Below are 23,879 nucleotides of genomic sequence, written 5' to 3'. Positions count from 1 at the left end.
TTATTTATTTATTTATTTACTCATTTATTTACTTACTTATTTACTTACTTACTTACGTATTTACTTATTTATTTATTTACTTACTAATTTACTTACTTATTTACTTATTTATTTATTTATTTATTTATTTATTTATTTATTTATTTATTTATTTATTTATTTATTTATTTATACCTTTGTTTATTTAGTTAGTTATTTATTTACTTATATATTTGCTTATTTATTTATTTAGTTAGTTATTCATTTATTTATTTATTTATTTACTTATTTATTTACTTACTTACCTACTTATTTAGTTAGTTATTTACTTACTTAATTACCTATTTATTTATTTAGTTATTTATTTATTTACTTACTTACTTACCTACTTATTTATTTATTTAGTTATTTATTTATTTACTTACTTACCTACTTACTTATTTATTTATTTATTTAGTTATTTATTTATTTACTTACTTACTTACCTACTTATTTATTTATTTACTTACTTACCTACTTACTTATTTATTTATTTATTTATTTATTTACTTACTTATTTACTTATTTATTTATTTATCTACTTATTTACTTATTTATTTACTTATTTACTTACTTATTTACTTGTTTATTTAATTATTTATTTATCTACTAATTTACTTATTTATTTACTTATTTACTTACTTTTTACTTGTTTATTTAATTACTTATTTATTTATTTATTTATTTATTTATTTATTTATTTATTTATTTATTTATTTATTTATTTATTTAAATCCACCACCAACAGAAGCAAGCTTCCAATTTGAGGTGGCTTACATAGATACATACACAAAATACATAATAAGAAAAAAATAATAGAAACGAAAGAAAGAAAATACATAACGGTAATAGATGTTAGAATATAATATTGCAGTTAATATAGTGCCAAATGTCAAATACACTATATACAAAATAAGTAGGATGTAGTGTTATACAATACAATATACAACACTCTGCATAAATGCTCAGTGTATGCCTATATTCTTTATCATTGTGTAAATAGTACAAATAGCGTATTCTAGTGTATATAGAGTAAACAATATAGATTGATAATATTAGCGTAATTGTTAAAGTGGTATATGTTTTGTTTCGCGTAATTTTACCAACTAGTGACGTAAGCAGACAGAACTTTGCTTGTTAGATATATTCGCGTCGTTCGCAACAGTAAAAATTCTAGTAATACTATTTATGATGATTGAATTGTATAGCTAAAGATATAGAATCGTAAAAGCTAAGAAACAGCCTTAGAAATCTTACTGCATTTGTTCATAGTCTTAATAGGCTGAGAAGTCTCTCTCAATTCCAAGTTTCTGGTTACATAGCAACGGTTATGTGACTGTCATGATGATGCAGTTCTTGTGTTATTTAACCCGCAGTGTCAACTCAAAACGTTATGTAACTTTTGTCCTTTACTTCTGCCGAGAATGCTGCAGAAAATACTTGGCGTGCAAATGTTGAGATACATAATGAATTGCCAACACGTAGGGAAGTTGCTTACAATAGATTTACATGCAGTATACCCTACGATTAACTTCTTCGGTATTTTAAATGCTACTAACCGCAAAAAAATCTAAAGAAACGTGATTTTAAAATTTTAAGACGAGATGCAATTTGGATAAATTTCCACTATAATGAATTTAATCATCGAACGGTTACGTGACCAATTAAATTGCATGGCTATTCAACACAGCATGACGTGCAAAGGAGTTGCGGACTACATAAATAACGGTTGCATTCGTGTTAACAAAATGTATTTAAAGTTTGGACAATTTCTCTACGTTATTATTTTTAATATTAACATAGTATATTATGAAACTAGTTTGTAATGTTATTCTTTACTGCATGAGGGAATATTTCGTGAAGAAGCGATTTCTCCAACGTTCACGAATGCAAAGAAATCGAGAAAAATCTTCGAGAAAGAGTGTGTTAACTTTTGACTCCTAACGTCTCTATTCAACCTTCACTAATAGAAAAAACGAAAGGACTTTGTGAAACGGAAATTCTATTTTGGTTGCCATGCAATATTAATCATATCCAACAAAATCTAGATAAATAATTTGAACTGGTAATGAAAATTACGGGAAAACGACAGAACGAATTTTAATAAATGATCCCTAATTTTGATACTTGGAACCCAAAGTTTTTCAGAAAAATAGTGGTTTTCAGTGAAATGTCAATTTTCCTACATCATTTTCCTTTTTTTCAGAATCCATCTTTCGTCAGTTTTGAGAACTAATTAATTGCATTTCAGAATAAAACAAAACACACACTACAATAAACAATAGACTATTACACGAAGGCCATGACCTACAGGATTGCTGACATAGAGTTCAGATGGCTCAGATTCTTTCACATCATAATGTCAATATGTCGATCTTCATTTGTGTAATTTCTTGTAACATATAAAAAATAATTTACAGGTCTGATTCTCTGGTCTGTAGTTTTCCGAGTACAGCTGTGTATTGGATATTAAGAACTACAAAACTTAAGAATGTTTGATGACATTATTACCATTAAAAATGAAATATTAGGCCTATTATAGTTAATGCAACACATAATGCTATACTGGTGATATGAAAGTGAAACCTTTTGGGGTTTTATATAAGTAGACGCAGAGAAAGAATATTTTATATTAGATCTTCATTTTTATAATTTACTGAGTAACAGCTATATATATGTTACTGAAAACTATAAAACTTACGTAAGATAACAAAAATGAAATACTTTTATAGTTATTAATCAAGTGATGTGGGTCTTTTTCATATATTTAATGGCAGTGTGATATAGATATTTATATGTCTGATTTCCTTATTTTCCTTGGTAGTAACTGAGTCATGCTTCCTATTTTAGCTGCGTCTTTAAACTACATGAAAATTAATTTCATATTTCTTTGGTTTAATCGATTAGATTTGTGATCGCTGCCAAGCATATTTTGTTGTAGGGAAAATAGCATGCCATTTCACTTCTTGCTACCGTGATGAGTAAGTTTATTTCCCGCAACCAGCAACGAATGAAACACTGAAACTGCTAACGATTTACGATGGACAATTTTATTTATGGCGCATATAAGATTCTACAACTCTGACAAATCATTCGCCTCATTTTCCGCATCTCCGCAATAGATTCCTCACAACAGCCTGTATTATAGAAAATATACGGAATAACATTCATTGTTACACAAATTAATCCAGCAGTATTTGGTAGATCAGTATTGTCTGGAGAAAGCGCAAAAATTACAATTCCTAAGAAAAGACCAAAAGGTATTACTTACTGATAAAATAAGACGCCTACAAAACTTTGTAGTCTCCCGATCATTTCAGCAAGATCTCTTACCAGGATAAAATGATTTTACCCTCTACATTTGAAGATCTACATGCAGCAGCTATACCAAGATGCTATGTCTACTGTTCGAAAGCATAGCAAACCTGACATTTTTTTAAATTTTCACCTATAATCCTCAACAATCTCAAATATCTACTGCTTTACTCCCACATGAAAAACCCACTGATCGTCCTGACATTGTTACTTGCGTTTTCGCGTTCAAACTAAAAAAACTGAAGGTGGATAGGTTCAAGAAAAAGTATTTGGCAAAAAAGAAACATTCAGAGGGAGTATGTTTCACTATTATGGAAGCAAATAACTAACAAAATGTCTGAACAATTTTTATTTGAACTTTTTATGGGCTTAGTTTGCAGCATTTGCTGCACAAGCCATAGTAAAATATATTACGAAACATGAACTGTGCAGAAAGAGATGCAAACTAAAGATTTGCCTCAAATTATAACCATTGGAGATATTCAACATCATATTTTGTTTAAATAGGTTCCTATATAAGAAAATTATCGTATCATCTCTGTTATGACAGAATTTTCTCCGATACTATAACACTTAAAGACATAAAATGATTTTATAACCACGCTGAAAGAATAAATAGGACGTTCTGAATAACTTAACTCCTGTATAAATGCCTATATTAACTGTTAAAACTTCTTTCAGATGCATAATATTCGACATAGAAGTTCGGTAAAAGTTTCACCAAAGAAATTTCAAGATAATAAATTATAGTATCAACTAGAAAATAACAATCCGATGTCAGTCACATCTGTTACCTTGAACATTTCATTTTACACTGCTGCGATAGGCAGATAATTATCTGCATTTAGCGTGTGATAGACTGGAATTACACGGATTAAGAAGAAAGCTATCGTGACCCGATTCAAAGGCCAAGAAACAAGCACGAAACATTTCCTGTGCAAATAATGGGCATGTGATGGATCCGATCAAAACAACAATCACGAAATCTCTACAAAGACAGCATCTCACGCGAGAGACCACAAAACGCACGAATTGATAATTACAACGCAACCGTTTTCATTTATTACATTGAATTGTAATAATTTTCATTCTAACGGCCTTTTATAATAAAAGCGATTGAGAAAGAGCAATAGCAATAAAATAATGAGATTGATAGGATATCGTGTCGATTGATTAATTTTCAACAACATTTCAAAGTATTCCGTATTGGTACCTTGTTGCATTTATTTTTTCAGTTATGCTAAATCTGATCGGCAGCTAAAATTCAGAAATATAAGAAAAACATATTTCCAATACGTATATCGTACGTAATACTAATTTCATTGAAATTATATTCACTTTCATAGCAATTTACTTTTTTTTCATGTTTTGAATGTTGTTATCAAGTATATTGGTTGTTCCTTTAACAATTTTATTATACAAAATACTTACATAGGCCTAAATTAAATAATTTAGTAGGCCTACACACCAAATTAGAAGATAAATTTTCATTTTGTGGAATGGATGGAAAAATATTTTTGTAGTCTTAAAAAAAAAAGAAATTTTATTGAATTTATAATTTCTATGATTTAAATTTATTTATTTACTTATTTATTTGTTTGTTTGTTTATTTATTTATTTACTTATTTATTTATTTATTTACTTATTAATTAATTAATTAATTCATTCATTCATTCATTCATTCATTCATTCATTCATTTATTCATTCCTTTGTTTATTCGTTTATTCCTTTACTCGTTTACTCGTTCGTTTATTCATTTATTTATTTATTTATTAAGCATTTATTCATTTATTTATTTGTTTATTTATTCATTTATTTATTTACTTACTTATTCATTAATTCATTCCTTTGTTTATTCGTTTATTCCTTTAATCGTTTACTCGTTCATTTATTTATTATGCATTTATTCATTTATTTATTTGTTTATTTGTTTATTTATTTACTTATTTACTTATTTATTTACTTACTTATCCATTAATTCATTTATTCATTCCTTTGTTTATTCGTTTATTCCTTTACTCGTTCACTCGTTCATTTATTTATTCATTTATTATGAATTTATTCATTTATTTGTTTATTTATTTATTTATTTACTTATTTATTTACTTACTTATTTATTAATTCATTTATTCATTCCTTTGTTTATTCGTTTATTCCTTTACTCGTTTACTCGTTAATTAACTAATTTATTTATTTATTTATATTTATTTGTTCATTTATTTATTCATTTATTTATTTACTTACTTATTGACTTATTTATTTATTTACTTATTTACTTATTAATTAATTTCTTTAATTCATTTATTCATTCCTTTGTTTATTCGTTTATTCCTTTACTCGTTTACTCGTTCACTTATTTATTTATTTATTTATTGTTCATTTATTTATTCATTTATTTATTTATTTACTTACTTATTGACTTACTTATTTATTTACTTATTTACTTATTAATTAATTTCTTTAATTCATTTATTCATTCCTTTGTTTATTCGCTTATTCCTTTACTCGTTTACTCGTTCATTTATTCATTTATCTATTTATCTATTTATCTATTTAACTATTTACCTATTTACCTATTTACCTACCTCCCTACCTACCTACCTACCTACCTACCTACCTACCTATCTATCTATCTATCTATCTATCTATCTATCTATCTATCTATCTATCTATCTATCTATCTATCTATCTATCTATCTATCTATCTATCTATCTATCTATCTATCTATCTATCTATCTATCTATCTATCTATCTATCTATCTATCTATCTATCTATCTATCTATCTATCTATCTATCTATCTATCTATCTATCTATCTATCTATCTATCTATCTATCTATCTATCTATCTATCTATCTATCTATCTATCTATCTATCTATCTATCTATCTATCTATCTATCTATCTATCTATCTATCTATCTATCTATCTATCTATCTATCTATCTATCTATCTATCTATCTATCTATCTATCTATCTATCTATCTATCTATCTATCTATCTATCTATTTATTTATTTATTTATTACGTCTGCACCAAATTTTTTTAGGTAATTCTACATGTTAAATATAACTAAACTTTTATTACACTTTTCTTCGATGAAGCATAGTTAAACAGGAAAAAAATAGTCTTTACCCAATGTTTGCAGCGCTCTATTGCGGTAATGGCCCGAGAGAAAAATGGCTGACTGTTATAGAAGCAGATAGGCAAAAATAATCTGAACAGTTAATGTCTTGAATTTTTTTTCTCAAATTAAACCGTTTAGATATAAATTTAAACTGAATAATAGCAAAATCGTTGAAATAAATCTTGCAACGGAGTGAATCAAAGCATATCACCGACTATGTACAGCAGAGGAGGAGAGGAAGGTAAGGATTGCAGGCAGCGCTTTCTTGGAGTTATTGCAGCAGACGTGATGTTGCCAAATGCTTAATAGACATAACGATTTCCTCTAAAACGGTGAATTTTGGTGAAAAAAACTCATTTAGATTTTTCAAATCTCTCCTCATGATCTAATTCCAGTTTCATTTTGGGCAGAGGTTGTCTTCCACCCTGTATATACATTGAACTTTAAATGCTGTTTTCCGAAACCTACATTTTCCAAGCTAAAGTATTAGTACATTTGGAAGAAAAACTACTTAAGCTAGACTCATGGAATTCTCAGGCCATCTTACCAGATGTAGAGTAATGCTACTCTATCAGGTGTGTTGAAATATATCCAAGTCGATCTGACCTACATTTCGTTATACGAGAGAGAGAAAATAATTTTATGCTCGACCATGCCGAAATGTAGTAATTATACACCTGGTAGCAGCCCTTTAATGGCCCTCATTAAAGTACACCTATTCATTAAAGTTCAGGTGTCCACCAATCAGAAAATACCATTGTAGCAATATGAAAGCGCAAGTATCGATTATTCTCGGATATGCAATCGAAAGACAACAATAGGCCTAGTCAATAAATCACCTATATTTGAAACAAAGTCAGTTCTGCTACTATAATAATTAGCGTTAATTGTAAATAATATTCAAATAAATTCAACTTGTCATCTCGTTTTTCAATGTCAAGGTCAATGTCGACATCTGTTTCTCGGAAAAAATCAATACTTTCGCGTCTGCGCACATCTCACAATTTACGAGGTATTGCACAATAAGGTCAGTTCCGCTCCTCAGTCAGATAAGAATAACATGAATACCTATGAATAATTTCAAGTTAGAAATATGGTCGAGCATAAAAAGTCGTATGAAACTTGACTATAATGATAATTAAGACGCTCGTATGAAAATTATGAAACTCGCTTGCGCTCGTTTCATAAACATACTCGCGTCTTAATTACTACCAATATAGGCTCGTTGCATAATGTACTATTATTATTAAACAATTCAAATAGGTACTAGTATGTTCAAAGATTAGAATTTTTAAAAGAACCCTATTGTCTCTGGTAGGCAAGAGTGCCTTCTAGTACTTCTAAATCATGTGATTTAAAATTTCTTTAAAATCAATTATATTAGTTTTTTTCAATAAGTAATGCAATGTATAAGAACTTCTCGTAGTTAAATTTTTATATAGTAATAGTAAGAGTAATTTTTTTGCTCTTGTGGAACTCTAGACATCATCTTGTAAGATCAAAAATTGCTGCCGCATTAAGAAATAAGGGCTGGATAGTAGAAGAAGAAATCTCCTGTCTAGCTGAAAATGGGTCAACGAGACGAGTAGATATTTTAGCGTACAATGCTGACACTAAACAGGGCATCATTGTGGACCCCACGATACGTTTGAAGTAGAATGTCATCAGTCAGCCGAGGTCCACCTTGAGAAGAAGTCGATCTATGAGCCTACAGTCAACTATTTCAAGCTGAAATATGCCTTAATTCACGTTGAGGTATTCGGCTTGCTCATAGGTGCTCGAGGGACTATACCAGCTTTTTTCGAAGAATTTCGACGGCAGTTTGCTCTGCCAACATCTCTGAAGGATGACATTGTGATAATTGTGTTAAAAAATCCTGCCAAATCCTAATTAATCACATGGTGCCACATTAATAGCAATTGTAATTTTTCACGCCCTTTTCTTTGTTTCCCTTCTTTAAAATTTAATATCTATGTTTATATAATATGTATAATAATTTTTTTGAGGATATACTGAGTCCGTAAGGGCTACCCTCAATGGGGGGCAGTTTAATATTATATTATAATAAGCAAATAAATTTAAAAAAATATCCATTTTGAATCTTGCGTACACTACTTTTGAATATAATTAATTAACTAGTGGACTTACTCGTGTTAATTATGTAAGATTTGTACGGCTTACAGCTGTTTCAGTGTTTCACGCACCATCCTCAGAGCCTACTAGATCACGGCGTCATCTCGAACTTCTCTGCCTGTTATGTGGGTGTGTTTGATTGTTGAAAGGTGTTGAAGAGTGGAGTCAAATAGTGTGTGTGTACTGAAATTGATCTGTGTGTTGAGAATTTGATCAGGGTGTGTTTTAGTGTGTTTGTATATTTCGTATTATTCTAGTGTGTTGAGTTCTTGGTTCTTGGGTTGTATGTGTAGGATTTCCATGTCCGTATTTATGTTATTGTATGTATGGTTAGCATTGGTTATGTGATCGGCGTATGTAGATGTATTGTGTCCTCTGGTTATTGCTTTAATGTGTTCTTTGTGGCGTGTTTGGAATGATCTGCCTGTCTGTCCTATGTAGAACTTATCGCAACTATTACATTTGAGTTTGTATACACCTGTGTGGTCGTATTTATTTGTTTGTGTTTTTTGTGTGTTGAGATGTCTTTGTAGAGAGTTTTCTGTTCTGTATGCTATGTTGTATTTCTGCTTTCTGAATGAAGATGCGATCTTATGTGTGCTTTTGTTTTCGTATGTTAGTGTCATGTATTTATTGTGTACTTGTGTTTGTGTTGTGTTTTTGTGTTTGTTAAGTTTTTGTTTTGTCTTTTTTATGATGTTGTCTATTATGTTTGGATTGTATCCGTTAGTACGTAGTTAGTTGTATTCGAACCTAAGCTATGGGAAAATAAAATGTACTTATATTTTCACTGCTTTCGCATGACTTAGCAATTAACTACCCTTAATTTTATTTCTTCACTTTGATTAATCTATAAGTAATATAAAGTTTCTTTTCCAAGCTCTTCATTTGTCTTTACCACAGCTAAATGTGTTAAAAATAAGAGCGGACATAGAAAGTGCTGCCATCTCTTGTGAGTCAATGATTTCTCTCCGCGTGTACAGTTCACACTGGCCACGATTGCTCTACCATCTGCACTGACCTCTCTTATCTTACTACAGGGATAAAAGCAGCTTCAAATTAAATAACCTAAACAATATTCTAAAGAAAATATGTTGAGAAAATTGCTGAATGATTACTATTAATCTGGAATCAAATTAATCATGGTTGGTTTAGAAAATTCCTCCTCACAATTATAAGAAATCACTTCGAGAAAAACTGCGAAAACAAGACTCGATCACAGTCTAGTATATACAGTCGCGAAGCTCAATACGTAGTAAATATGCAAACATTAGATAGTTGCTCACCACTAGGATCGCTAATATCGCCTCATTACAGGCAATGCAAAATAGAACCGTCACAGTCTATTGTTTCTAGCACCCTCAAAACTCAAGCTTCGTGATTGTATATAGTAGACTGTGACTCGATCATGTAAGGAATTTAGATGCCAGAGAACAATGTAACATTCAAGGGATAAAAAAATGAGTATTCAAGAGAAGAAGAGAATGGAATGAACAAATGTTAAATTATTCCGGGGAAAAAAAAAATCGTATTAGTTTTAATCAACTATTATGAAACTGTAAGTTTTCAATTTCGCATATTATAATTATTGTACTATAGGTTTTATTTTTTTTTAAAGTTAGGTATTTGATTTCTAATTTTGAGCCATTGTTGTTACTAAATAATGTATTTAATTCATAAAGTTTAAGGCATCTCTTAGTCTAGCTATTTATTGCTTCTAAAATAATGTGTTTAATAGATATTTTATTTTTATTTTTATATATTTCTTCCTATAGCCATTACAGGTTGCCATTGACAAAGAGTATCGTGATACAATAAATATAGAGAAATGCCTTGAGGCTTTATGAAATATATTTTTGTTGTTACAGTAAAAAATAAATAGTGTTGAAATAGATTGAAACGCAAAATAATATACGAAGTAACGTCATGAAGATGTGAATTAAAGTCGTGGTCCATGTATATAATGCCTGAAAATAGCTATTGATCCTTTGCGTGTTTGTTTTTAAAATAAAGTGTTTAATCTGTAACTACAGTCAGTGTACTGTTATTAGTATCTCTTTGTTGTTACCTATTGCTTTAAAAAGAATGTGTTTAACTTGTAATTTTAAGTCAATTTTTCTACTATTCCTTTACTGTTTAAATTTGTTTATGCTCGACCATGCCGAAATGTAGTAATTTTTACACCTGGTAGCAGTCCTTTAATGCATGTCATTAAAGTACACCTATTCATTAAAGTTCAGGTTTTCGATTATTGTCGGATATGCAATCGAAAGAAGACAACGAGGGAAACGTCACGGAGGCTGGAAATCCAATACTGTCGCAGAAGGTTATGTTCTGTTACTATAATAATTAGCATTAATTGTAAATAATATTCAAATAAATTCAATTTGTCATCTCGTTTCTCAAATCTAAATCAATTTCCAGGTTATATCATAATTAGTTCATGTTATTCTCTAGATTACATCAAGGTCAATGACATTATTGTTCCTCGGAAAAAATCAATACTTTCGCGTCTGCGCACATCTCACAATTTACGAGCTATGCATAAGGTCACTTCCGATCTTCAGTCAGATACGAATAAAATTAATACTTCTGAATAATTTCAAGTTAGAAATATGGTCAAGCATAAAAAGCCGTATAAAACTTGCCTATAATGGTAATTAAGACGCTCGTATGAAAATTATGAAACTCGCTTGCACTCGTTTCATAAACAGACATACTCGCGTCTTAATTACTAACATTATAGGCTCGTTGCATAATGTACTATTTTAAATCTGTTGTATTGCCCCTGCCATTATATATTGTCCTTCAAGAATTTCGTTATTCGTTAGTTGTAAGTCATTACTTGTCTTATTATTTTAATTATTGTACTTGTTTTTTACTTGTAACCGTAAATCATTGCTTGTAATATCCTTTTATTACTCTTAACTGTTTCATTGTTCATGGATTAAGTATTAATTTGAAAGTGAAAGTCAAACTTTGTTATATTAATCTACTGTTGATTATCTTTTTAGGTCGTGTATTTACTCTGAAACGGTTAGACATTCTTGTATATCTTTTGCATTGATTATTCCTCAAACATCTCATTAATCTTTAACAGGATCCATTCTTTCATTAAGGTGCATTCTTATACATAATTCATGTGAATTGTAACTGTGACCACTATTTTACATTATCACTTTACTATTGTTTATTTGTTATAAAATATGTATTTTGATGCCAACTATAACCCTAATATACCTCAGGGTGAAATAGGGTTTATTAAATTGGATAATAAAAAAAATGGAATGAACATGTTAGCAGACAGTGCATTCTGTACGAAATGAAAGACCTAGAGGAAGAAGATCGCCAGAAAGTCGACTCTTAATGTTAAAGTACAGGCTATAAGTCTATAATAAAAGAAAAAAAAGGAACTAAAAGAAACTATGGATCACTTAAAATTACACTTAAGTAGGCAAAGCCATCGTTCGGCAATAAAAAGTAACAAAATCGTTCTCTGTAAACATTCTTAATATGTTAAAAGTTCTCATGTTTTTCTTGTTGTCATTTGTTTCATCAATTTACAACAGTCACTTTTGTCAATTGAGAATTGCTTACCTTTCTGTCGTACTTCTTTAAATACAGGGTGTCTTCCAATAGGTACATCTGGAACGTTTGTGGCTTCTACTCAATCAGGTGTCAGTACAGAATTCACTGAGAGAAAAGAGAAGTACATTAGATATAAATTGACTTTCAAAGCTACTTGTATTAAATTAAAGAATTAATGACAACATTAAGCACACAGCAGGTCAAGAAATCCCAGCTCCAGCTATACGAATTTTGTCTCCCAAATGTGTAAGGTTTCTTCTCCATGTGTTCCTCCTGATTTTACCGCATACAAAATTGTGTCTTTGTGTTATTGACGTTAAACACTTCAGTTCAGTCTCAGTTTGTTTGTACAATAGTTTACACAGAGATTAAAGGGCTAAGTACAGCTTACAGCAGTAAAATTTTTGCAAATATTCTACATTTTTCTCCTCCATTACTATATCTTGTACAATAATGAAAATTGGTGTGTGTAAAACACTGTCCTTCTGCTATATGAAAAAAAATTATTTTTACGATTAAAGAAAGACAGACAGACAGAGAGAGAGAGATGGACGGACGGACGGACCGACGGACGGACGGACAGACAGACAGACGGACGGACGGACGGACGGACGGACGGACGGACGGACGGACGGACGGACGGACGGACGGACGGACGGACGGACGGACGGACAGACAGACAGACAGACAGACAGACAGACAGACAGACAGACAGACAGACAGACAGACAGACAGACAGACAGACAGACAGACAGACAGACAGACAGACAGACAGACAGACAGACAGACAGACAGACAGACAGACAGACAGACAGACAGACAGATAGATAGATAGATAGATAGATAGATAGATAGATAGATAGATAGATAGATAGATAGATAGATAGATAGATAGATAGATACTTTATTGCTTGGACATAAATACATTATGCATTACCAACGTCAATATAAATAAAATCATACAAAAATATTTGCCAAGTTAAAATATTCATTAATGCTATACAAACTGTGTTCATACAATTTTCTTTTAATTAACGATTTGAATGAATCATAATTTAAATTTTTAGTTGAGTTAGGTAAGCTATTATAAAACTTCAGAGACATACAATAAAAACTGTTTTGTGTAGTCTTGTATCTACATAAATCAAGTCTTATATCGTTACAACTTCTAGTATGGTGTTCGTGAAAATGCAAGTTCAAAGGGAAATTATCTATATTCATTTTGGTATATAACAAACACTGCAATACATAGGCTATACCGATGGAAGAGTGAGAAAAAAAAATATATATATATATATATATATATATATATATATATATATTTTTTTTTTCCAAAATTCAGAATGGTGGCAGTTCATTCTGCAGTTACGAAACGTTTCTCTCATAACTCATAAACTTGTTAACTTTTCATGTTCTCTCTTTTATTTTATTGCTGAAACTCATGTTTACAATATCATGCTCTTTCAACTACATTCCTTAATAAACAATACTTTGTTATCTTGTGTTAGAAGAAAATACTGATATATCACCATTTTTTTAAATGATTTTATTCTTTTATCAGACAATCTATCAAAGGTGGAGTAGTGATTTTGCATTATACTGAAGATATGAGATGCATAAATATATAAACAAAATTTTATCACAGAATGTTGGATAGTTTTTGAGTTATGAGGGAAACGCTTCATCACTGCACAGTGAACTGCCAGCATTTTGAATTTAAATAAATATATATTAATAATTATTTTTAAATAGCAAAAATATTTTTATCATATAGCAGAAGAACAGTGTTTACACATAGTAATTTTCATTATTGTACAAGTTACAGTAATGGAGGAAAAAATATTGAATATTTCCAAATATTTACTGCTGTAAGCTGTACGTAACTCCTTAAAAAGTGTAAAGTTTGACTCCTATGCTGAATTTTCTTCTTTTATATTGTTACTTTATATTCATTTTGGTTATTTAATGTTTAATCCCATGACGAATTCAATTTTATGTGGCTGAATTCAACTACAAATGAATTGCTGAGGTCCTAGTTGAAAACTGAATAAATATGAAGTAAATAATTTGGATGGTTTATAATAAATTAATTGCAACATTGCTGTTGCTTATTAGTATAGCTTTCAATAGATTCTATGCTTAAAATCTGATGGAAAAACATATTTTCCAGTTGCATAATCTGCTCCTATGTTTGTGAGAAGAACGTCTCTTTGAAGTCCTTTAACTATATCACTGGTTCTCAGTCAATAAATTGGTATTAAATTGTAACAAAACTAACATAATTCAATTTAAATCTTGTGCAAATTCAACCTCGCAAATTTCAAGCGCAATAATTAACAATAGATCCCTATTAGAAACAACAACAACCAAATTTCGTGGCTTAAAAATCGATAATGTGTTAAATTGGAAAAATCATATTAAAGAAATTACCCCCAAACTAAATTCAGCTTGTTTTGCTATTAGATCTATGCTAAAGATAGTAAATATCAATACCTTAAAAACAATATACTTTGCATACTTCCACTCGGTAATGAGTTTTGGAATAATGTTCTGGGGAAATTCCACAGATAGTAACAGTATATTCCTACTACAAAAAAGAGTAACTGGAAAAATAGCAGGTGCCAAATCTAGGGAATCGTGTAGGGGTGTTTTAAAAAAACTACAGATAATGCCCATGGCTTGTCAGTACATTTTTTTATTATTAAACTTCTTCGTATGTAATCGTGAAAACTTTGTAACTAATGGAACAGTTCGTAGCATAAATACACCTCAAAAATGACTTTCATACTCCATCGGCAAGTCTATCGTGCTATCAAAAAGGAGTGCGTTATATGGCAGTAAAAATTTTTAATAGCCTCTCTATCGATATAAAAAATGAAACTCAAAACATAAGATTATTTAGGGCCAAATTAAAGAAGTACCTAATTTCTCACGCCTTCTATTCTGTAGGTGAATTCATGACATTCAATAACGCTTCATGAAATTGATACTAAAACTTTGTGTTGTACTAGTAGACTATATTATAAATCTCGTCTGTATATATTTCATCTAGACTGTGACTATAAATTAAGACTTTATAATAGTACTTACTTACTTACTTACTTACTTACTTACTTACTGGCTTTTAAGAAACCCGGAGGTTCATTGCCGCCCTCACATAAGCCCGCCTTTGGTCCCTATCCTGAGCAAGATTAATCCAGTCTCTACCATCATATCCTACCTCCCTCAAATCCATTTTAATATTATCTTCCTATCTACGTCTCGGCCTCCCCAAAGGTCTTTTGCCCTCCGGCCTCTCAACTAACACTCTATATGCATTTCTGGATTCGCCCATACGTGCTACATGCCCTGCCCATCTCAAACGTCTGGACTTAATGTTCTAATTATGTCAGGTGAAGAATAAAATGCGTGCAGCTCCGTGATGTGTAACTTTTTCCATTCTCCTGTAACTTCATCCCTCTTAGCCCCAAATATTTTCCTGAGCACCTTATTCTCAAACACCCTTAATCTCTGTTCCTCTCTCAAAGTGAGAGTCCAAGTTTCACAACCATACAGAACAACCGGTAATATAACTGTTTTATAAATTCTAACTCAGATTTTTGGACAGAATAGTATTAAGTTTTTTTGACTTGTTCCATATTCTAGCTGTGAAGCAATGTATGAATACCATGGAATGTTAATAAATACAATTAGCGTAATAATTTTTGTTCACATATGTCCATGCTGGAAATGCATACTTGGTTTTATTAACACTGTATATAATGCTTTCTTTGCCCATATTCTTAATGACGGTGACTTGAATATTGAAAACAAATATTTTATCGAGTTTATACACGAAAATCAAGCGATGTAGCTTTTGACTCATATTCTGAATTCTCTTCTTTAATGTTATTACTTTAATGGGTTAACAACAGAGGCCATATGTGCTGCCATCTCTTTTGAGTCGATGAGTTCTCTTCACCGACAACAGTATCTATTGCTACACCGGCCACGATAGCTCGATCACTTGCACTGACTTTCATACATTACTACAGTTACAAAAAAGATGCCTAAAAATTAAAAGATCCTAAATTTGGCACACACGGTCCTAAACAACAATCCGTGGAAGAAATTGCTGACAGATTAATGGATCTTCATTTGTATGACAATCGAAAATTAATCATGGTCAGTTTAGCTTGAAAATTTGACGAAAATATGAACCTCGTCTTATTATTTTGGCGCTTAACCGAAGCTATTGGTCGATAATAAATGGAACCAAATTACTTCCTATAATCATTGTTAACTAGTTTCATTTGTTTCATGCTGAAGGACTAAGTTGAAATGCTGAAATTTAATTCGGATAGGTTTTCTCGGGTATCGCTATCTTCTCCAGTACCATTTACTCCTAAGTCATAAATATTTTCATCGTTGTGTACATTTGCTGCACCACGTCTTTTAGAGAAAACCGAAATAATAATAGAGTCTCAATGGCTAATATTTCACATAACAATCAATAGGATGGCAGGAAACAACCACGCTAACTTTGTTACATTTTTCTTTTTATATCGTAAAAAGGGTTGCGTAAAAAAAACAGGACAGAATAATTATAAAATGCGTCGTTGAGGCCTTCTATGCCCAAGGTTGCGGGTTCGATCCCGGGCCAGGTCGATGGCATTTAAGTGTGCTTAAATGTGACAGGCTCATGTCAGTAGATTTACTGGCATGTAAAAGAACTCCTGCGGGACAAAATTCCGGCACATCCGGCGACGCTGATATAACCTCTGCAGTTGCGAGCGTCGTTAAATAAAACATACCATAACATTGCGTCGTTGTCACTAATGGCAACAGAGAAACAAATACAAAAACAAATCACTACAATTCACAGGTCAAGTGTCAGCATAATCTCCTGCACTCTGGTAGCGAAAAGTGTAAGTAGTCCACTGCCTATTTTCTGCTGAAAGGGACGATAGATAATGGAAAACCAAGTTTTCAGACTTGTATGGAGAATGTTATGTCTGCTATTCACTTTATACGATGAAATATAATAATGTACATTCTTAGAATTCTTCCAATATAATAAAATCGGTCTATACATTACTCAAAGCGTAATAATTTATTGTATACCATACAATTTTCGGTTTTGAAACTCCAATAATTGTAGCAATACACGATATGGAAATATGAAGACTGTTGGAAAGAGATAACACCTTTACAAATCTAGGTTCTATATACCGGTACAATTTATTTATTTATTTATTTATTTATTTTAATTAATTAATTTATGTACTTATTAATCTATTTATTAATGAATGTATTTAAACATTGATTTATTAATTTATTTACTCATTAATTTATTTACTCATTTATTCATTCATTCATTTATTTATTCATTTATTTATTTATTAAGAAGTAGATTTACAAAAAATTATTAAGTAAAACAGAACCATGGGAATAATAAAATTAATACTATCTTGAGGTATTCTTACAGCAAAACATACTCCAATACGATTGTATAAGGGCGATGATCTACCAAAAACATAACGGTTAGCATGTCTCACCGTCAAACAAGTGGGCCCGGGTTCAAATCTTGGTTAGGACAAGTCACCTGGTTGAGATTTTTCCGGGATTTTTCCCTCAACCCAATAAGAGCAAATGCTGGATAACTTTTGACGTTGTACCTTGATCTCATTTCGCTGACATTATCACCTTCGTCGCTATATAACCATGGCAGTTGAAAAGACGTCGTAAAATAACCAATTAAAAAGAGCAAGTTTTTTTTTCATACAGTTACTATCTGCAATTATTATTTCGTAAGATTCAATAACATGTCCACTGCTTTTCTGGGGAAAGATTTCTGATTACATATTCCAAAGTCTCTTTAAGATATTGAAATACAAGTCATTACAACTCTCATTCGTAAATTTGCTATAAAAATTACCATAAGAAGGAAATAAAAGCTGCAAAAATTATATTTCTGACATTTATCACAGGCTACACAAACATGGACAAAAACATGGCGAAAATATGGGACAGAAATTGTACATTACTTACTTATGGCTTTTAAGAAACACTGAGATTCATTTCCGCCCTCACATAAGCCCGCCATCGGTTCCTATCCTGAGCAAGATTAATCCAGTGCCTACCATCGTATCCCGCCTCCCTCAAATCCATTTTAATATTATCCTCCCATCTACGTTTCGGCCTCTCCAAAGGTCTTATTCCCTCTGGCCCTCCAACTGACACTCTATACGCATTTCTGGATTCGCCCATACGTCCTACATGCCCTGCCCATCTCAAACGTCTGGATTTAATGTTCTTAATTATGTCAGGTGAAGAATACAATGCGTGCAGTTCTGTGTTGTGTAACTTTCTCCATTCTCCTGTAACTTCATCCCTCTTAGCCCCAAATATTTTCCAAAGAACCTTATTCTCAAACACCCTTAATCTCTGTCCCTCTCTCAAAGTGAGAGTCCAGGTTTCACAACCATAAAGAACAACCGGTAATTTAACTGTTTTATAAATTCTGCCTTTCAGATTTTTTGACAGCAGACTAGATGACAAAAGCTTCTCAAACGAAGCAAATTAATAGGTAAAACAAAATAGATCCTAATACGAAATAAACTGAAAAACTAAAATTAATATACGCTCAAATAAAATATGATGAAATTGGAACTGAGTTAATTTCTGTGATTCGGAAGTGAAACTCGGCCATTATATTAACTTATTGCTGACAATATTATAAAACAAAAAATCACCAGCCCTTTTTCTGCGTATATACTACAAGGCATAATAAAAGTCTAAACTAACCTTATCTAACCTATCACAGATACGTATATGCAAGGTATGATATAAGCCTAAACTAACCTAACACAGATACGTATATGCAAGGTATGATATAAGCCTAAACTAACCTAACCTGTCACAGTCATATTCTTATATGCAAGCCATAATATAAGCCTAACCTAACCTATCACATATTCCTATATGCAAGGCATAGTGTGAATATAAATCGGCATGAAACTTTCGTAATGTTACCAAACTTTGTTGGTATGACTAAGAAAAGAGCTCTAAACACTTGAAGGTGTATTAAGCTACATCACGAGAAGTAGATATAAAATAAAATCATGAAAATAACCACAAAATTAATGACATTTTCTTAAGAACTTCACATTCAAACACTGAACTCTTTAACAAGAAAAAACAATGAACATGTGTGACTTCTTATTAGTCTAATGTTTAAAAATATTCGGTAATTTGCTAGGAGACGTCATTGCATATAGACCACTTTTACACTAAACCTAACCTTAGTGTATACAACGTATACTAAAACACTAACCTAACCTAACGTAACCTGTCACAGATTAAGGAAAAGGTTAGGTTAGGTTAGTTTAGGGTTTTAGTATATCTTGCAAAAACAAATTTTAGGTTTAGTGTAAAAGTGATCTAATGCAACGACGTTTCCTAGCAAATTACCGAAATATTCTTATTGTAGAGTATATGAATACATTTCTGAATTTTATCAATGTTTATTTTATATAGACCTATCGCTAGCATAAGTTCCATTACTTGTTGACATTTATATAGGTTAGGGTGTTGAGTCTGTGAAGATGACATAATGACTGTCTCATAATTCCATATCGTATTGTCCAATGTTTTATTCGCTTACACAACACTATTCGTAATTACTATCTATATTTTTATTTATTTGTCACTGTACTTACCACAAATAAATTTTTCAGATAATTTTGTAAAGTTACATCCATCACATTAACAAATTAATACGAAAAAAAAAATAATAATAGTTCTGAAAACTGACGGTAGGATTATCCCACCGTCGACAACTTAAAAAAAAAAATTACCAGCGGTTCAAAGATATCTGACATACAAATTTTTGTTTGTTTTTTTTTCTTTGTTGGTAACTCTGTAGCATCTATGGTAGCTTTATGGTTGTGCTAACAGATGGAGTTACTTGTCAACAATGTGACGCTGAAACGTGTGTTCAGGTTACTGCCCAGCAACAGTCCTGATGTAAATTTTTGTTTGTGTAAGCGAACTTTCTAACCACAGGATGAGTCAGAACCAAAGATATAATAAATTGATAAACTTTGAAATAGTTCCCCTAGTTCTCAATAGATGACACTATTATTAGGACGGTTAAAAATATGTTGGAGAGAATGATTATGTAGTTTAAGTATAAATTATTCTCATAATTGACAGTATCAGGGGTTTCTCGCTAAATATAGTGCCTTTTTACAATAATTAGGCCCATTACACACTTGGAGAGATCTCGCTAACGAGAAATGTGTAGCGAGAAAGAAGCGAAGAGACCTCCTCCACACACTAAACAAGTTCTCGCTATGTTCATCTATGCACTGCCTTCATGCAGAGAGTATTTTTCTGATTGCAGGAAACATTCGTTGAGGGAAATAGTACTGATTGTGTATATTATCGTACTTTACAAATCTGTCGTCAATTTGCAAAAAGGGACACTCCAAAATGACAAAGTATTGGGAAATCGTAGAAAAACCATAGCAGACTTGAAAAATTAAAGTGTTCACAGATCCTGAATGTATGTATCCAATGTGATCTAATTAGAAAAAAATATATGAATATTTTAATTTGTTAACTTAGTTATAATTTTTGCGATTTTCCAACACTTTGTCGTTTTGGACATGTCCCCTTTTGAAAATCGACGACAGAAATGATGAACACAGACGTTCAAAGATATCAGATCCCACTAATCGATAGTGATCGGTAATTTGTTGGTGTAAATGTGGATTCTTTAGTTCTTGCTTCTATGAATAGATGGCGAAGATAACAGTCACTGTTGCCAACTGCAGATAAATTCTATTTATTTATTTATTTATTTATTTATTTTTATTCCTAGTAAGTTTTAAATGAATACAAGTTAATAATACTCGTGCTCAGGAGGGGATTCCAATACAGACAAAAATAAAATTAAAATTGAGAGTGAATACAGATTAAATAATGTTTAATATATTTAAACCCAAACTATAAATCCAATACATTTTTTTATTTTTTTTTTATTAATTTGGAGAGGATTCGTGGTTGAAATATTATTGGAATAAAATTTGTTTAATAATCTGGGACTTTGACTCATGCTATGATAAAAAGCTGCATTGGTTTTACATTTTGGTTCAGACAAGCGCAGAGAATTCATATTTTTATTTCTATATTTATGTATATACCTTTCAAAGTTATTAAAATTTCCATGAAAATATTTTAATAAAATAAAATAATACATTTGTTTAATGTTGAAAACTTTGAAATGTTTAAGCAATAATTCAGTTGGGTAATCTTTCTGCTTTTTTAAACAAAATGTTAATACTTTTTTCTGTAGTAAAATTAACGGATAAAGGTTGGATTTATAAGTTCTACCCCAACCTATAATACCATACATAAATATAGACTGAAATAATGCTAAATAAATTACACGTAAACAGTTGATTGACAAAATATTTCTTCCCGCATTATGAAATTCAATTTTTTATCCCACTCAACTAGAGTGACCAGACGTCCTCTTTTGTCCGGACATGTCCTCCTTTTTAGGCCTTTGTCAGGATTAAAAAAAAATCAAGAAATGTCTTTTTCGTAACTTGCATGGCTGATATTTTGAAATTATCTGATTTGACGCCTTTTTTCAAGTAACTTGCCTGTAGATGGCAACAGCATCGACGGAATATAATCTTTGCCAACGATCATGATAAATCTCTTTGCTCCCCCTTGTTACAGTCGTTGTTCACAGGCAGCTCTACTTGTTTTTTTGAAAGATGGGACATGACAGTTAAGCGGCCGAGCTTGGAACTACAGTGCCATGTTGTCAATATGGACTACCACGCTGCCAGCTGATGGTAGCTAGCAATTGTCGTTAAGATGGCTGACGTTAAAACATTCATTGACAATTGACGCGAAGGTAAGAAAACAATACAAAAATCGACAGAGAAACAAAGACGAAACGTACCAATGCTAACATTGTGTGCACAATAAATGTCGCCAAGAGAGCTATTAAGCACTCGCCATATGGAAACTGTAAATTTGGCAACTCAACCGTTGTTACCATAGCAACAGGCCTACCACGCTATGTGACATTCAGTTGTTTTTCCGATCGCAACGCTCCTGTCATGTCCCATATTAAAAAAAAACAAGTACAGTAAATAGACAGATCGAGGTGCGAATGTAAATCTAAAAAGATATTTTATTCTCGACCATGCCGAAATGTAGTAATTTTTACACCTGGTAGCAGTCCTTTAATGACATGCATTAAAGTGCACCTATTCATTAAAGTTCAGGTTTTCGATTATTCTCGGATATGCAATCGAAAGACAACTATCGAAAGGTCACGGAGGCTGGAAATCCAAAACTGTCGCAGAAGGTTATGTTCTGTTACTATAATAATTAGCGTTAATTGTAAATAATATTCAAATAAATTCAATTTGTCATCTCGTTTTTTAATGTCGAATTCAATTTCAAGATTATATCAAGACTAGTCTTCATCTTATTCTCTAGATTATATCAAGGTCGTCGACATTCGTTTCCCGAAAAAAATCAATACTTTCGCGTCTGCGCACATCTCACAATTCATGAGGTAGGCTATTGTACTCACATAACAATAACATGAATACTTACGAATAATTTCAAGTTAGAAATATGGTCGAGCATAAAAAGTCGTATGAAACTTGCCTATAATGGTAATTAAGACGCTCGTATGAAAATTATGAAACTCGCTTGCGCTCGTTTCATAAACATCCTCGCGTCTTAATTATTATCATTATAGGCTCGTTGCGTAATGTACTATTTTGTTCTCTTTAATAATTATAATTTCCTTAACTTTCATTATGTAGCCAACTGTAAAATCATTATTATTAAGATTTTTCATAATTATTTTGTAATAAAATAGATTTTAACATACTTTTAACTGTGATATAGGCCTAAGTCTAAATCTGTACTGTAAATATTTTGTAATAAAATAGATATTGACGTAATTTAAAGTACAATATAGGGCTAAGCCTAAATCTAAGTACATATTTCTGTCCTCTTTTTTTTTCGAACAATGTCCTCCTTTTTGAAGCTTTGTGTCCTTTTTTAATCGATATGAATCTTGTCACCGTACACTCAACTGATTGTAAAACAACACTGGGTTTATCTGGAAACCGCTGATATTGTCAATTATGATAGTAATTAATGCTTAATCTACATAATCATTTTCTATGACACTTTTTTTAACTGGCCCAATAATAGTGTCATCTATTGAGACCTACCGGAACTGTTTCATAGTTCGTCAATTTTTTCTATCTCTAGTTCTGACTTATCCCGTGTTAGAAAGTTCGCTTACACGATCATAAAATCGTACGTCTAATACCTTTGAACATCAGTACGAACGCCACTATGTTAAATCTGAATCGTGAGATGATGAAATGAAGTTACATCAATTCATCAGGCAAAGCAAAGGTATTGTAAGACATCCGTTACCAAGAGCTATCACCTAGAGCTCGACCATATCCCTTGTCTTCCCTGATCATGTAGCCGATACTTAGCTTCGAAATAGGGTATTGAATATTTCTGAATAATATGACACGGTGCAAAATTGCAATACATAGTTTTAACAACTAGGCTATATTTTACAGTTTTTTTCCATCACATAATATAAAAAGTAATTCCAGGAAGTTTCAAGTTTGAGATATATCTTATCCCTGTTAA

General features: G+C 31.3%; 1 protein-coding gene across 1 annotated transcript in view; it reads right to left on the bottom strand.

Annotated features, from left to right (window-relative positions):
* The window catches only part of LOC138703806 (chymotrypsinogen 2-like), a 142,618-nt gene extending 130,404 nt beyond the window's left edge, over positions 1–12,214 (bottom strand). Inside the window, exon 1 of the mRNA XM_069831996.1 lies at positions 12,192–12,214. The gene's annotated coding sequence lies outside the window, so the exon portion shown is untranslated. The remainder of the gene's footprint in view (positions 1–12,191) is intronic.
* Positions 12,215–23,879: the final 11,665 nt, after the last annotated feature.

The sequence above is a fragment of the Periplaneta americana genome, chromosome 7, assembly GCF_040183065.1.
Source record: "Periplaneta americana isolate PAMFEO1 chromosome 7, P.americana_PAMFEO1_priV1, whole genome shotgun sequence".
Lineage (NCBI taxonomy): Eukaryota > Metazoa > Arthropoda > Insecta > Blattodea > Blattidae > Periplaneta > Periplaneta americana.
Note: the sequence above shows the minus strand (reverse complement) of the source record. Positions and strands in the feature narration are given on the sequence as shown.